Here is a 15,174-nt window from a genome sequence, read left to right on the forward strand (position 1 = left end):
CTCCACCTTGTAGAAAATTGAATTCTATTGGAACAGGAGAGGCAAGATGACAGAACTAATAGTTTGCTCTTCCCATTTCCATTTCCCTACAAAGTTTTTTATTTCTTAGCCTTCCCATCCTGACAGCTCAGCAATCTGTTGGAAACTGACTGTGGGTCCCTTGTGAAGAGCTTGGGTTCTGGAGTCAGTCTCTACCACAATCCAACTATGTGAACTTGGCCAACTTATTTAACCTTCATGTGACTTAGCTTTCCCTTCTCTTAAATAGCAAAATAGCACATACCTTCTTCATTCATAAATTGGTTGAATAAGACAATATACAGTTGTAAACTTAAAACAGAGCCTATATGCAGTCAATGCTTTCATAAATTTAGCTGTTAGTCCTGACAGAGTAAATGCACCTTAAGTCAATATAAATTCTACCAAACTACTTAGAAAGTAACAAAATTTTTCACTTCCAAAATAATTACAGTACTTACCATTCTTACCACAAATATATTCAATTTCTGAACTACCATTACAAGGAAGGTCATTTCAAATCAAGTTCCAATTTAGACTACTCTGCAAAGTCTTTGGCAAGTACTAATAATTATTTTTTATTTTTTGTATTAAAATTTCACCAAATGATCCCCCAGATCGGAGCAGGGGAGAGGAGCAACCAGAAAAGCCAGCTTCGACAACTCATAGGAAAGTAGGCCAGAAATGTTAGTGTATCCTGTTTACCTCTGGTAAAATAACATCAAATTGATAAAGCAAGAAAGAACCAATGATTACTGTGCTATCCAGTGATTAGGAAAGTTATATATAAATATTGTATCTCATTTCTACCACAATTTAGAATTGGGGTGACAGGGTGAATATAATACATTATGTATATATATGTATATATACATATTCGTATTTATATGAAATATAGTATAATGCAACTCACTAAAAAGGAGGGGAAAGGAGAAGTTAAGAACAAGTAATTCAGATGGGGTAAATTTGATTCAAGTACATTATGTGCATCTATGTAAATATCACAATGAAACCCTTTGTTCAAGTAATTTATGCTAAGAGAATTTTAAAAAACAAAAATGATTCTGCCAAACATAAGGAAAAAAATTATAAAATAAGGTATATCTTTCACCTTCCTTCCCTGTGTCTCCCTCTACCAGACAGTCACATTACCAACAGCCATATCTGCTAAGTTCTTAACATTTGGGGGTCCAATAATCGCGTGAAAATTTTACAGTTAAAGCCCATGAAGTTTTGTGAAGTACATGAGCTACATCTAAAGAGACCATTGAATTCTCTTTAGTATTATGATTATTGGATGGTTCCCAACCAAACTCTACCACAGATAATCCAGAGAAAAGGACTACATAGGGGAAGGGAGGATTCCAGCTACACATGTACTATGGTTCTCCCACTCCAAGGTTCATTTTAAGTACAAGGCACATGCAGTACAGGAAAAGATCTGAGATTAAGTATTTCCTAGTAAGTATGTCTTACAAAAAACCTGTATTTTGAGTTTTATAAAACTATGTTTAGTATTAGTAGCAAATTAATAATATACTATGTGAAAAAAAAGGAAAGTTCAGTAGTTTGGTAATTCACTGTGCTATTTAGTCTCTGACCCCAATTCCTAGCACAGAATTCAAAAAACCCTAGGAATTTTCTGAATGATACGAGTCTCATTATTCGTAACAAAAATCACACCTGAATTTATATGAATAAGGTAAATGTAGGAGAGGTTCCTAGAAAGCCTCAGAATGGCACCTGTCACCAGAATCACCAATTACTGGGTTGTGACTTTCAACCCCCACCACCAACCTCCAGGAAGGGGAAAAGTGGGCTGAAAATTGAGCTTATGAAAACTTTTGACCAAGGCGATTTGGAGAGCTTCTGGGTTGGTGAAGATATTGAATCACTAGAAGAGTAATGAACTCAGAGCAGGCATGGAAGCTCCCCCTACCCCACACCCTGCCCTATCTACCTTCTCCATTTGGCCGTTCCTGAGTTATATACTTTATAATAGGGGAGCCAACATGAAATGTTTTCTGAGTTCTATATGTTGTCTAACAAAATATCAAACCACAGGAACCCACAAATTTGTCGTTAACTAACTGGGCAGAGGTAGGAATAGCCTAGGCACATCATTTCCACTAGTGTCCAAAGCTGAAGGCAACCTTGTGGGACTGAGCCTCTTAACCTGTGGGGTGAGAGGAATCAGAATTAAACTGACAGAGGTGGTGTGAAAAAAAATATATATATTTGCACTAATCCATACTACCGTATTAAAAGTAAAAGCTGTTTTCACTGGAACTACACTTGCTCCTGAAGTAACCCATTTTCATCCTAGGATACAGGAAATAAGAGACACATGGGAATCCAGAGAAGAACGCCTTAATTTCATAAGCCTTACAAAGCCAACAGAACTACTTGTCTGGTTGTGCAATTAGATAGAATAAATAAAATTGGGGTCAGGTACAGTGGTACATACCTGTAATCCTCACTACTCAGGAAGACTGTGATCCAAGGCTAACCCTGGCAAAAGCTTGAGACCTTATCTGAAAAACAAACTAAAAGCAAAAGAACTGAGTGTGGCTCAAGTAGTAGAGTGCTTACCTAGCAAGCACAAGGCCGAGTTCAATCCCCAGTACTGGCAAAAATAATAAAAATAAATAAAATCAGGACTATTTTTATCTTCTGTCAAATCCATTCACTTTCTAAAGTGGAGTTTATATAACCTTTTGCTCTAAGTTACAGTAGTATATATAAAGTAATCTTGTTTTTTTTAAAAATCTGCCAACTGTCTGAGGGTAAGGCTTTGTGAGTGGTAAAGCCTTGGTCCAGCATTCACAGGAGCCCTGGATTTGATCACCAGGATACAAAAAAATAATAATGATCCACAATGTAATTAGTTTTATTTCATTTTGTAGTAGTGCAGTGCTGGGGATCAAACTCAAGGCCTTATTAGGCAAGCACTCTACCACTGAGCTACAACCACAGCTCTACCCGTGGAATTCTTAAGAAACCACAAGTACTCAAACAACAAAAACATATTCCGTGTGTTCACATGTATGCAGGTGCGCTAACACAGTCTTATTCGGTTCTATGTCACAGAACATACATGAAAACAAGACATATAGTTGATCTTACATGTTTAAGTCCTATCCACTTCTATTACACTTCCACTACAGTTACCTTTTCCCCAAAAACAAGCAATACACTGTAAAAACCGGTGTTTTTAAACCCTGAAATAAATATTTCGCTTTTTGATAACATTTAAGAGAGCTTGAGTCTATGAGTTTACCCAATATTACTCGAAAGAACAAATTACAAAGACTTTTTTTTTTTGTTAAGAATTAGAAGGCCCTTAAAAAACTAACTGCACCCCATCATTTTATATGTAAGAAAATTCTGGCCAAAACACAAAGACTTGCCCAAAAGTTGGATAGATAATACCTATATATCCTGACATACTTTTCCAACTTTATAGACTTCAAACAAATGTAAAACAAATCTTGTAAAGACAGTTGTTTTTTTTTTTTTAATGTTCTGATTTGTCCTCAGAACACTCAATAAACAGGAAATAATCCTTGGAAACTTTGGCACACGGGCAAGCTGATGGAGTGGTTTGGTGGTAAGAGTGCCTTACCCAGCAAGCATGAGACCCTGAAACCCAGTGCCACCCTACTCAACCAAAGAAAAGAGTAATTGAAAACTCTGGCACTCCTTCAAAGGTCAAAGCCAAAAAGGGTAAAAGAGAAGGGGAGGGGAGGGCAGGGGAGGGCAGGGGAGGGCAGGGGAGGGGAGGAGAGGGGAAGGGAGGGGAGGGGAGGGGAGGGGAAGGAAGGGGAGGGGAGGGGAAGGGAGGGCAGAGGAGGGCAGGGGAGGGGAGAAGAGAAATTAAAATCCCAGATTATTTACTTGGACTGACCAAGATTTTATAAAGAAACAGTAATTTTGAGTTTTATATATAAATATAGCAAGCAATTTCTTTGGCATAATTATTAAAGTAAATGGGAGATAATAATGTCCAGTCTTAAGTGTTATTCATTATCCAAATATTTTCTTCATAAAAAATGTTCCTGAAAATTTTGAGATTTTTTTTTTTCTTCTCCCACTTAGTACTCCTAGGCCAGCCAGCATATCTCTAGGAGTTAACTGATTGTTCTTATTTGTTTATATTCCATCTATTCCATCAAGCAGAAATCCTTGATGGCCAGAATTCTGCCATCGGGAGAGGTGGTAAGGCAGATAATAACGTGCTATCTATTTCAAAAAGCTAGAAGAAAGGATTCTGAATGTGTTCACCATAAAGAAATGACAAATGTGTGAGCGAGTATGTTTAACCTAATTTAAACATTACAGTGTGTGTGTATAAGATAAATATGTACAATTTTATGTTTCTATGTAACAGTTAAAATTAATTAAAGCCGTTATGGTGGCACATGCTGAAGCAGGAAGATCACAAGTTCAAGGCCAGCCTGGGCTCCTTCCACAGAGGAATTTTTTTAATTTTATTTTTTAAAATTAAATATTTATTAAATTTTTTTAATTAAAAAATAAAATTTTTTAATTTTAAAAAAGAGGGTTAGGATATAGCTCAGTGATAGAGCACATGCTTAATATATGGAAGGCCCTGGGTTCAATCCTCAGCACCACAAAATAAAGAGAGGAAGAAGAAGAAAGGTAGTAAGCAAGGTGGTTTTTCCTAGTAGGCATATAAAAATAATTTAATAACAAGCAAATAAAAATAGATACAATATTTAACTTGTTTTGCTTTCAATTAGCAAGGCTAATAAAATTTAATTTTCCAAAACAAACTTTGTTTTCTAGCCTTAGTAGCTATGAATAACCTCATTTTGCCAAAAAAAAAATTCTATTTATTGAATCATTATAGAATTTCTTTTTCATTAAGATCTTTGATCCATCATTATAGAAATTTAAAGGACAAGGTCTCGATGATATACAGTGAAGTTGCTGCCTTTCTCTTGATTTTGATGTGACACCAGAAAATATAAAAAAACTGGTAGAAATTTTACAAGAAAAAGTCAAATCAGAGGTAGACTTACAAATACAAGTAATAACAAGCACTGTAATAGCTTTTGATTGTTGTAGCAGATACTAGTGGTCTTCCCTTCTCCCTTAAATGTATTCTGCAGACACTGCACAAAATAAAAATTTTAATTGAAGAAAAAGAAGCATCTTTGGTTTCTGGCAAATACCTACCATCTAGAATTCTTCATGGATATCTCCCCCACAAAATGTTTACAAATTCCCTAGTACCTCCAATAGATTAAATGAGCTAATACATGCAGTGTCTGATGGCAAATATGAAGTGCTCACTGAAGCAATTACTTAAATTTCTCCATTTTCTGTCATTTGTAAAAGTAACTGATATGTGCTATAAATCACAACATTAAGTGAGAATGGAGAACTGGGTTTCTATGCGTCTTTAACATGACAAAAATGGAGCAAAAAAGTTGAGAAAAAAGTGCTGGCAACAGTGAGTGCTTTTAAAATAAGATATGATTCTATCTAGAAAAGGATGATTCCAGCAGTACTAGAAGTTTGTTGTCATTGCTTCATTTCTGAAAATGGCCTCATTTTGAAGTATCTAGTCCAAACAGAACTGAAGTCCTAGTCATTATTATAATATAGTAATAATAATTATAATTCTTTGTCCTTTCTCCAATTGGCCTCAGCCTCTGGAGCGCTAAGATTATAGGCATGTGCCACCATGCCCAAGTAGTCATTATTTTTATTCATATGCTCTCTGGGGAAGAACTAGGCTTGTTTTCTTTATCCCCCTCCCAATGCACCTAATGTAATACTGAGCAAGAAAAAGTAAAATTTTTTTAATTTTTCTAAAACCTTGCAGACTAATGTAACAATATTAAAAAAAATTAGATTTTCAAAGACAAGCAAACTGAGTTCCAATCTCAGCTCTACTGTGTGATTTTGGCAAGTTACTTTACTTCTATACTTTAATCTTCTCATCTACAAAAGAATATGAGCTAACATACAGAAAGCAACTAGTGTACCACCTGGCACAGGGTCAAGTACCTAACTGCACCTTACTGTTATCCCCAATTAAAACTTGCAACAACCATGAGCTGGTAAAGTGGCTCAAGCGGTAGAGCACCTGCCTCGAAAGTGTGAGACCTTAAGTTCAAACCCCAGTACCATGCGAAACAAACAAACAAACTTGCTGAAACCTCTTCACCAGCTGCTGAAAGGAAAAGAAAACAAGGAAAGGAGGGAGGGAAGAAAGAAGGAAGGAAGGAAGGTTTCATGTCTACCAAGCATGAAATCCTGAGTTCAAACCCCAGTACCATCCAAAAAAAAAAACCAACAGGGGCGGAGGAAAAGACAAAACAACATTACTTAATCATAAAAAACAGGGGCGGAGGAAAAGACAAAACAACATTACTTAATCATAAAACAAGTATTTATCAAGTTTCTAATATGCCCAAGGAAAACAATATAAAATAGCGGTACCTAGGCACTTGTGGCTCACACCTGTAATCCTAGCTACTTGGGAGGCTAAAATCGGGAGAATCGAGTTAAAGGTCAGCCTGGGCAAAATAGTTTGCAAAATTAAATCTCCAAATTAAGAAAAAAAAAAAAAAAAAAAAAACCACGGCAAAATGGATTGGAGGTATGACTCAAGTAGTAGAGCATCTGCTTTGCAAATGTGTGCCCTAAGTGCAAACTCCAGTCCCACAATAAATACATACACATATACATACATACATAAAATAGCAATAAACAGCATGAATTTTCAAGCCAGCCAGCCCATTTTCCCATTCTTGTGTGGCTCTGGCAAGCTTCATTTCTCCATTTCTGAAATGGAGATAGAGTAATCAACATCATAGGCAGACTGTGAGAATTTAACCAGGTTACATCATTCATAGTACCTAACACTCAAATATTAGTGCCTGTTATCCTTGTGATATAAAACAGACAAGCAGCCAATTTAGAATCTTATCTAGGCAATCTTATAGAAGGATATATTCTATGCTCTATGGAAGTGAAAAATCAATCATACAGGCCTGGCACTGGTGGCTCACACCTGTAATCCTAGCTACTTGGGAGGCTGAGATCAGAAGACTGTAGTTCGAGGCCAGTTGGGGCAAGTAGTTCTTGAGACCAAAATAACCAGAGTAAAATGGACTAGAAGTGTGACTCAAGCAGCTGAGCGCCTGCTTTGTGAGTGCTGAACCTGGAGTTCAAACTCCAGTCCCACCAAAAAAAAAAAAAAAGCCAACCATGTACCCCTGAAAACAAAACTAACAAAAGTGTTTGATTAGAAAAGATTAGAAGAGTAAGATTTTTCCTTCAAATTATTAGGACCTAACACAAGAAAAACTTTTACTTCCAAAAAATATCAGGATCTGGAGTGGAGATGTGGCTCAAGCAGTAGAGTGACTGCTTTGCAAGCACAAAGCCCTGAGTTCAAACACCAGTTCCACTAAAAATACAAAGTGAAATACATATATACACACATATATATCAGGATAAACAATAAATCTTCCATATCTAGACCAGTATCTTCTAAATTTTAATATGTACATTATTTGACCTGGTAATTCCATTTCTGACCTCTTTTTTTTGGCAGTGGGGGGAGGTGGTGGACAGTACTGGGGTTTGAACTCAGGGTCTCACACCTGACAAACAAGCATGCTATCACCTGAGTCAAGTCCCTAGCCCTTCTAACTCTTTCTCCAGTGATGCAACGAGGTAAATAAAAGGATATTCACTGCAGCCTTGCTTGTAAGAGCAAAAGAAAGATTATCTACCTATGTACCAAGAGGAAACTGGTAAAACAGCCTATAGTACAAAGGAATACTACGCAATTATGAAAAAGAATGAGCTAGTTTGCCTGCTGTGAGCTAAACTATGTCTTCCCCAAAATTCATGTTTAAGTCTTAACTCCTACTACTTCAGAATTCGACTATGTTTGGAGATGGGGCCTTCAAAGAGGAAATTATGGCAAAATAAGATCATATGAGCAGACCCTAATCCAATATGACTAGTGTCTATAAAAGAGAAGATTAGGGACTGGGAATAGGTGACTCAGTAGTAGTTGCTTGCCTACCATGAATAAGGCCATAGGTTCGATCACCAGCACTGCCAAAGAGAGATAAACAGAGAGACAGACAGAAAAATTAAGATGGACACAAGAGGGAAGACCCTGTGAAAACACTCAAAGTTGGCCAACACCTTCTACAGCAGTCCTGGCAAACTAATACAGTACCATTACAGAAGATCTCTAAGAAATATTAAGCATCTTAAAAGTGAAGCAGATCTTGACTTGTACTGACTGTATTTTTTTACATCTGATTTTGTTCTTCCTAGGCTATCAAATAATACAGATGGTTACTACATTTATCCCTCCCAAACCCCTCTACGAAATGAGACCTAGGGGATTGTACTAAATCTCTTCAAACACTGGGAACTGAGCAATGCAGAGGGTTTTACTTTAAAACAGCTGGTCCCTTGGGGACTCACTCCTTGACTATCTCAAAGTCTTTGAGAATCTTCAAGAAACATGGGAAATACTAATGGAAATGTTAAACAATCATATCTTATGTATAGAAAAGTAGTAATAAACCCATATGAAATTGCTGGACTAATGGAATAGTTAAATGAATTTTGAATATGCTGCGATATTGATGCCAACAGTGTTTTTCTGTGAGTCACATGACCCAAGCAGATGATAGCAGAGGACGCACTACATGCAGCTAGACTGAGTCACACTAGGTGTACCTGAATAGAATATGGCAGTTTTACGATAACTGAAAAACAAAATCCCACCCCCTCCATTACACAGATGCAGTCTATGGGGTGACGGTAAAGTCTAGAATAAAGATACTAGCATTTTGTCATTCATTACGCCAATAAACCATCTGTTGAAAGATTAAAAAAAAATTTTTTTTTTAAGTGAGGCAGGCTAGTAACAGAGAAAGTACCCAAACCATATCATGAAGGACAGGTGGCCTCCTCGCTGATTGTCTCACAGGGAACAGGTGATCCACCTGGAACTGCCCAAAATGCCCCTTTTGAAATAGCATTACATCTGGACCCCAAGTGAGGCATGTAAACCAGAGCCCCTAATATGAGTAAGGACGGCATCTCACTGAATTCACATGCACAATTACCAAAAGCCACTCCTAAGTACCACCAAAATGTCCTCCACTTGCTCATCCCTTGTAGTGTATACATACTTATCCAAACCAAGGCACCAGCACTCTTGATCTACAGGGGCTGCTCTTAAACTACCTTGTTCAGAGCCTGCTCCCCTCCACACCACCCCCAAATCAGGAATTGTACTTTCCTATTTTCATTCACAATAAAACTGGTTTACAATCTGTGTCTCCACTCAATTCTTTGTTCAGAGGATACCAAAATCCTGAGATCTTCTCAACCAGGGTCTTCTGAGACCACCCACCAGTAACAACAAAGGCTGGAGGCATAGCTCAAGGGTTAGAGCACCCTAGCAAGTGAAATGCTGAGTTCAAACCCCAGTACTACAAAAAAAAAAAGGAAGGTACAAGCCAGGGATGGTGGTGCACACCTGTAACCCAGCACTTAGGAGGCTGATGCAGGAAGATCCAAACTTGGAGGCCATTCTGGCATGCAGAACATGCCAATTTATGTAGGATTTTTTTCCTTTCCTTTTTTTTTTGAGATGAGTCAATGTAGCCTGAGCTGACCTATAATTCTCCATCCTCCTGCTCAGACTCTTACCGTACAAAGATTACAGAAGTGCTCCACCATGCCCAACTCTGAGTTTCTTTTTAATAGATGCAGGGACCATCTACAAAGATACCTAAGAAACTGGTAACACTGGCTGCTTCTGGGAAGGGGTAAGGGTGACTGGGGTGACTAGACTCATATTTTGTTATATTCCCTTTATATTGCAGTTTTCGCCATTTGTAAGAAGTATTGTCGTTAATTTTCAAAACCAAAACACTAGCTGGTGAGATGGTTCACACTTGTAATCCCACCTACTGGGAAGGTGGAGCTCAAAAGAATCATGATTCAAGACAGCCCAGGTGAAAAGTTATTGAGAGCTCATCCCAGTCAACAAGCTGGGCATGGTGGTATGCACCTGTGATCCCAGCCACAAAGGAAGGGCAGGCAGTAGATGGATCATAGTCCAAGGCTGGCCCAAGAAAAATGTAAAACCTATCTAAAAAATAAAGCAAAGAGGGTGTGGCCCAAGTGTTAGAGCAGCTGACTTTCAAGTGGTAGGCCCCCATACCACCAGAGAAATAGGCATGAATATTAGCAACATGGTAATGCAGTTATTATTTAAAACAGTAACTGGTGTCTCTTTGTTCTAAACAGGAAAAAATGCAAAAAGAATTTAACAGTAAGTGTGCTGGTATGTGTGTCAGTTAAAGAACAAGACCCCCAAGCACCTAACAGACCTTACTCAATCAGGGCAAGTTAGGACCTAAAGCATCTGTTATAACAGACATCTACCTGTCCTATTAACTACAAAAGTAAGCAAGATATTCATATATCACCTTGTACACTATACCGCTTATAAGCAGAAAAGGCTAACGATTGTAGTCTCAGACTGCTACAAATTTACATTATAAACAAGTAACACAGGTGTTCAAAAGGGTAGCAAATATGGTGCCCTAGAAAGTAAGAATGAATCTCTGGTTAAATGAAGTATCAGGGAAAAGGCTGCAAAGTGAAAGAAACAACAAAAACCCTGGTGAAGTCAAATTCACACAGATGCTAAAATCTAAGCAGGGAAGCCTTAACCTGGATGAGGAACAGAAAGTCTACCATTTCTTTCAAGTCCATGAACAACAGATTTTTAGGAATCTCAATAATGTACTTGTATTTCAAGGTGGCATGTCAAAGTCAACCAGATAAAATCAGAAAACTCAAGCTAAGAAAGTACTGTAATAACCTAAGATTTAAGTGGAAGATCTGCACTAGGGTCATAGCCTGGAAATAGAGAAGAAAAAAATGATCAGATTGGAGATGGGGAGGCTTGTGGAAGGGAAGATAAATTTGGGGGAAGTTTTTAAGTCTGGAAAATTAGTGATAGATTTGTGTCATAAACAAATGGAGAAGTTAGAAGAACAAATCTTAAGAACTGACATACAAAAGAATAAACTTTTCAAAATCAACACATTAAATTGGACTATGTCTATCAAGGATGAAATCATGTGCCAGTTTAAATCAGAAATGCTACATACAAAGCACACATTTGCAGCATAAAACAAGTCACAACATTACCTAGGGTACAAACATTGTGAGTGACAAACTGAGAACCTTTGAAAGATTACCAGGTGCACTGTCAATTACAAGACAGGCTATGACCATTTAAACTTTTTTTGTTGTATCTGGTGAGGTAGAGGTACCCACACTTAGATTCTCAGATAATTTGTCTTATAAACCACAAGTCTTTTTTTTTTTTTTTTTGACAGTACTGGGGTTTGAACTCAGGGCCTCATGTCATTTGAGCCACTCCATCAGCTTTTTTTTTCTGTTGGGTACTTTCAAGATAGGATTCCACACTGCAATCCTTCTTATCTCTGCCTCCTGGGTAGCTAGGATTGATTACAGGCATGAGCCACCAGCGCCCAGCTCACAAGCCATTTTTTTTTTTTCTTTTTTCCGGTGCTGGGTACCGAACTCAGGGCCTTGCACTTGCCAGGCAAGCGCTCTTCCACTGAGCTAAATCCCCAACCCCTCACAAGCCATTTTTTAAACAGAAACCTAAAACAAGATTACCAAATTCTGAATCAGAGCAGTCTACAATTTTGGTGTAAAGCTTTTGTTAATGGACAGAATTTCTACAGATACAAACATATATTTAAAGAAATCATCCTGCTACAGCTCAGTAGAAGAGTGCTTGCCCAGCATGCACGAGACCCTGGGTTCAATTCCCACTACTGAAGGGAAAAAATAAAGAAAAAGGCCCAGTGTGGTGGCTCCCAACTATAATTGCAGCTACTTGGGAGGCAGAGTTGGAACTGAGGTTCAAAGACAGCCCGGGCAAAAAAAAGTTAGCTGAGACCCTATCTCAGATGCAGGCCTGTAATCCCAGCTATGAAGGAGGTTTAGGCAAGGACAGCCCCAGGCAAAAAATGGTAGACCCTATCTGAAAAATGGGGGTGTGGCTAGAGCACCTACCTAGCAAGCACCAGGCCAAGTTCAAACCCCATACCACGAAAGAAAGGAGAGAAAGAAAAGGAGGAAGGTAGGCAGGAAGATCAAAGAACAAGAGATGCCCTAACATTTGTTCCAAGGTGGCATGCCTACAAATGTTTCAGCTGGTTTGAACAGGATTAATAGTGTAGTTCTGTCCAATAAATAAATACACACACCAAGAGAAACAAAGAATACATGTAAAAAAAACACCTAAGAATAAACCTAACACCAAGGAGGTGAGAGACCTCTACAATGAAGGTAGAACTTCCCAGAATGCTTGGTGACTGGCAGATACCTGAGCTGTGGGCAACTACACGCTCCTTCCCATTCTCCCACTCCAGCCTGTAGTAAATGGTGAAAGAAACCACATGCTACTGAGTTTTGGAGGGCCAACCCAATGGCTACTCAGGAAAAACTGAAAAAGGCTTACAGGAAACTGGCACTGAAGTACTAACCTGATAAGACTCCAAATGAAGGAGAAAAGTTTGAGCAGATTTCTCAATCTTATTAAGTTCTCTCTAATGCCAAGCAAGGAAATTAATACAACAAAGGAGAACAGACAATTACAGAGACTGGAACAGGTGGCAGTCTGGGCTTCCCATGGACATCTTTGATGTGTTTTTTGCAGGAGGAAGGAGAACATACAAAGGAAAAATAAAAAAATGTTGTCCATCAACTCTCAATAACCTACAAAAGTTTATATAATGGTGCAACAAAACTGGTTCTGCTAGAGAAACTAAAGCAGATACCTTAAAGCAACTGAGGCCAATAGGAGAAGGGGACCAGGAACCAGAGAAAAGGTTAGATCAAGAAGAATTAACCTAGAAAGCAACACACATGCACAGGAAATCAATGCGAGTCAACTCCCTGTATAGCTATTCTTATCTCAACTAGCAAAAACCCTTGGTCCTTCCTATTATTGCTTATACACTCTCTTCAACCAAATTAGAGATAAGGGCAAAATAGTTTCTGCCAGGTATCGAGGGCGGGGGGAGAGGGAGGGGGCGGGGGGGGGGGGGGTAAGGGAGGGGGTGGGGGAAGGGGGGAGAAATGACCCAAACATTGTATGCACATATGAATAAAAACAAAAAAACTGGTTCTGCTAAAGAATGTGATTTGTGACAAATGTAAAGGCTGCGGTGGTAAGAAAGAGGCAGTAACTGCTCAGGTACTGAAATGCAAGTAAGAATTCATCAGATAGAACCTAGAATGGTTCAGCAAATTCATGGACCTGGAGTGCCAGGGCCATGAAGAACAGATCAGTCTTAAAGATAGATATAAAAGCTGTAATGGAAAGAAGATAGTTGAAGAGAAGAGCCTAGGAAGGTAACATTCCATGGTGAAGAAGACCAAGAACCAGGACTGGAGCCAGGAGATACCATCACTGTGTTAGATCAGAAGGACCATGCTGTTTTTACTCAATTAGAAGACCCTTCCATGTGTTGGGCTGGGCTGGTGGAGGTCTCAAGCATAAGCGTACCTGCCTATCAAGTATGAGGCAGTGAGCTCAAACCCCATGGCTGCCAAAAAAAAAAAAAAAAAACACAAGACCTTTCCATGTGTGTAGACATAGAGGACCACTGTGTTGTTTCCAAAAGCCAGTATCTACTCTTGACTACCAGTCATTGCCTATCATCCAGGCAGACATGCCAATTTATCACAGACCATATGACAAATGACACCTCGTCACTGAGTTTAAAGTAAACTTACTTGGAAACAGCTTTTTCCCTCCTGATAACACTCTGTGAGAAGAAGGAAGTAGGACAGACTAATGAAATGAAATAGACTAATGAAAAGGATCAGGCAGAACTGGTGGACTTTGATCCAAATCAGGAAAGATGGTGCCACTGCAATGGGGAAGCTTATAAGGATAATGAACATCACCTCAAAGTGTCAAACCTCTTAATGGGGCCAGGAATAACACTGCTGACATTTTCTACATAGTAGTGAATGAGTAAAGGATTATAATCATAATATGCTCATGACTTGCTATTTCTTTTGTTCTAATATTCAACTATAGTAGTGTTTTAAAAGTGAAGAAATACAAATATAAAGGCTCGGAAAAGAAAATTTTTAAGAAAATTTTTTAAAAGACCTTTAGGCTGGGCATAGTGATTTGATGCACACCTATAATTTCAGCAATTCACCTGGTTCAAGGCCAGACCTTGTCACAAAAACAAGCCAGGAGTGATGGTACACACCTATAATCCTAGCTATGAGAAAAAGGGAGGAGGAGTCCAAGACAGGCCTCAGCAAAAATGTGAGACCCTCTCTGAAAAATACATAAATGAATTAACTTAGAGGGTAACACACATGTACAGAAAATCAATGCATGTCAACTCCACGTATAGCTATCCTCATCTCAACTAGCAAAAACCCTTGCTCCTTCCTACTATTGCCTATACTCTCTCTTCAACAAAATTAGAGATAAGGGTAGAAGAGTTTCTGCCAGGAAGCAAGGGGTAATTTCCGCGGGGAGGGTAACGGATGGGGCGGGAGAAAGGGGGGAAAATGACCCAAACATTGTATGCACATATGAATAAAGTAAAAATTAAAAAAAAAAATAAAATACTGAGAACAACAAAAAAAATACACAAATGCATGCATACATAGTGAGACCCTGTATTTTAAAAAATAAATAAATAAGGGCTGGCTGGAGGTGTGGCTCAAATGGTAGAGTGCCTGCCTAGGAAGAGTAAGGCCCCAGCCAGGGGCCAGTGACTCACACCTGTAATCCTAGCTATTCAGAAGGCAGAGATCAGGAGGATCAGGATTCAATGCTGCCCAGGCAAATAGTTTGCAAGACCCTATCTTGAAAAACCCTTCATAAAAAAGGGCTGGTGGAGATGCTCAAGGTGTAGGCCGTGAGTTCAAGCCCCAGTACTGCAAAAAAAAAAGGTCCCTGTTCCTAACTCCTACAACTTTAAAGCTAACACCAAGTGTTTAAAGACATTTAGTATCATTTTAAGGAGACAAACAGTCGGTTCCAGGACCAAA

General features: G+C 38.7%; 1 protein-coding gene across 5 annotated transcripts in view; it reads right to left on the reverse strand.

Moving 5' to 3' along the window:
• The window catches only part of Cdc42 (cell division cycle 42), an 82,191-nt gene that overhangs the window by 19,482 nt on the left and 47,535 nt on the right, over window positions 1–15,174 (reverse strand). Inside the window, exon 2 of one of the 5 annotated variants that reach the window (XM_074081059.1) lies at window positions 2,486–2,564. The exons of the other annotated variants lie outside the window; for them this stretch is intronic. The gene's annotated coding sequence lies outside the window, so the exon portion shown is untranslated. The remainder of the gene's footprint in view (window positions 1–2,485; window positions 2,565–15,174) is intronic. 5 annotated transcript variants of the gene reach the window in all.

Source organism: Castor canadensis, chromosome 7, assembly GCF_047511655.1.
Source record: "Castor canadensis chromosome 7, mCasCan1.hap1v2, whole genome shotgun sequence".
Lineage (NCBI taxonomy): Eukaryota > Metazoa > Chordata > Mammalia > Rodentia > Castoridae > Castor > Castor canadensis.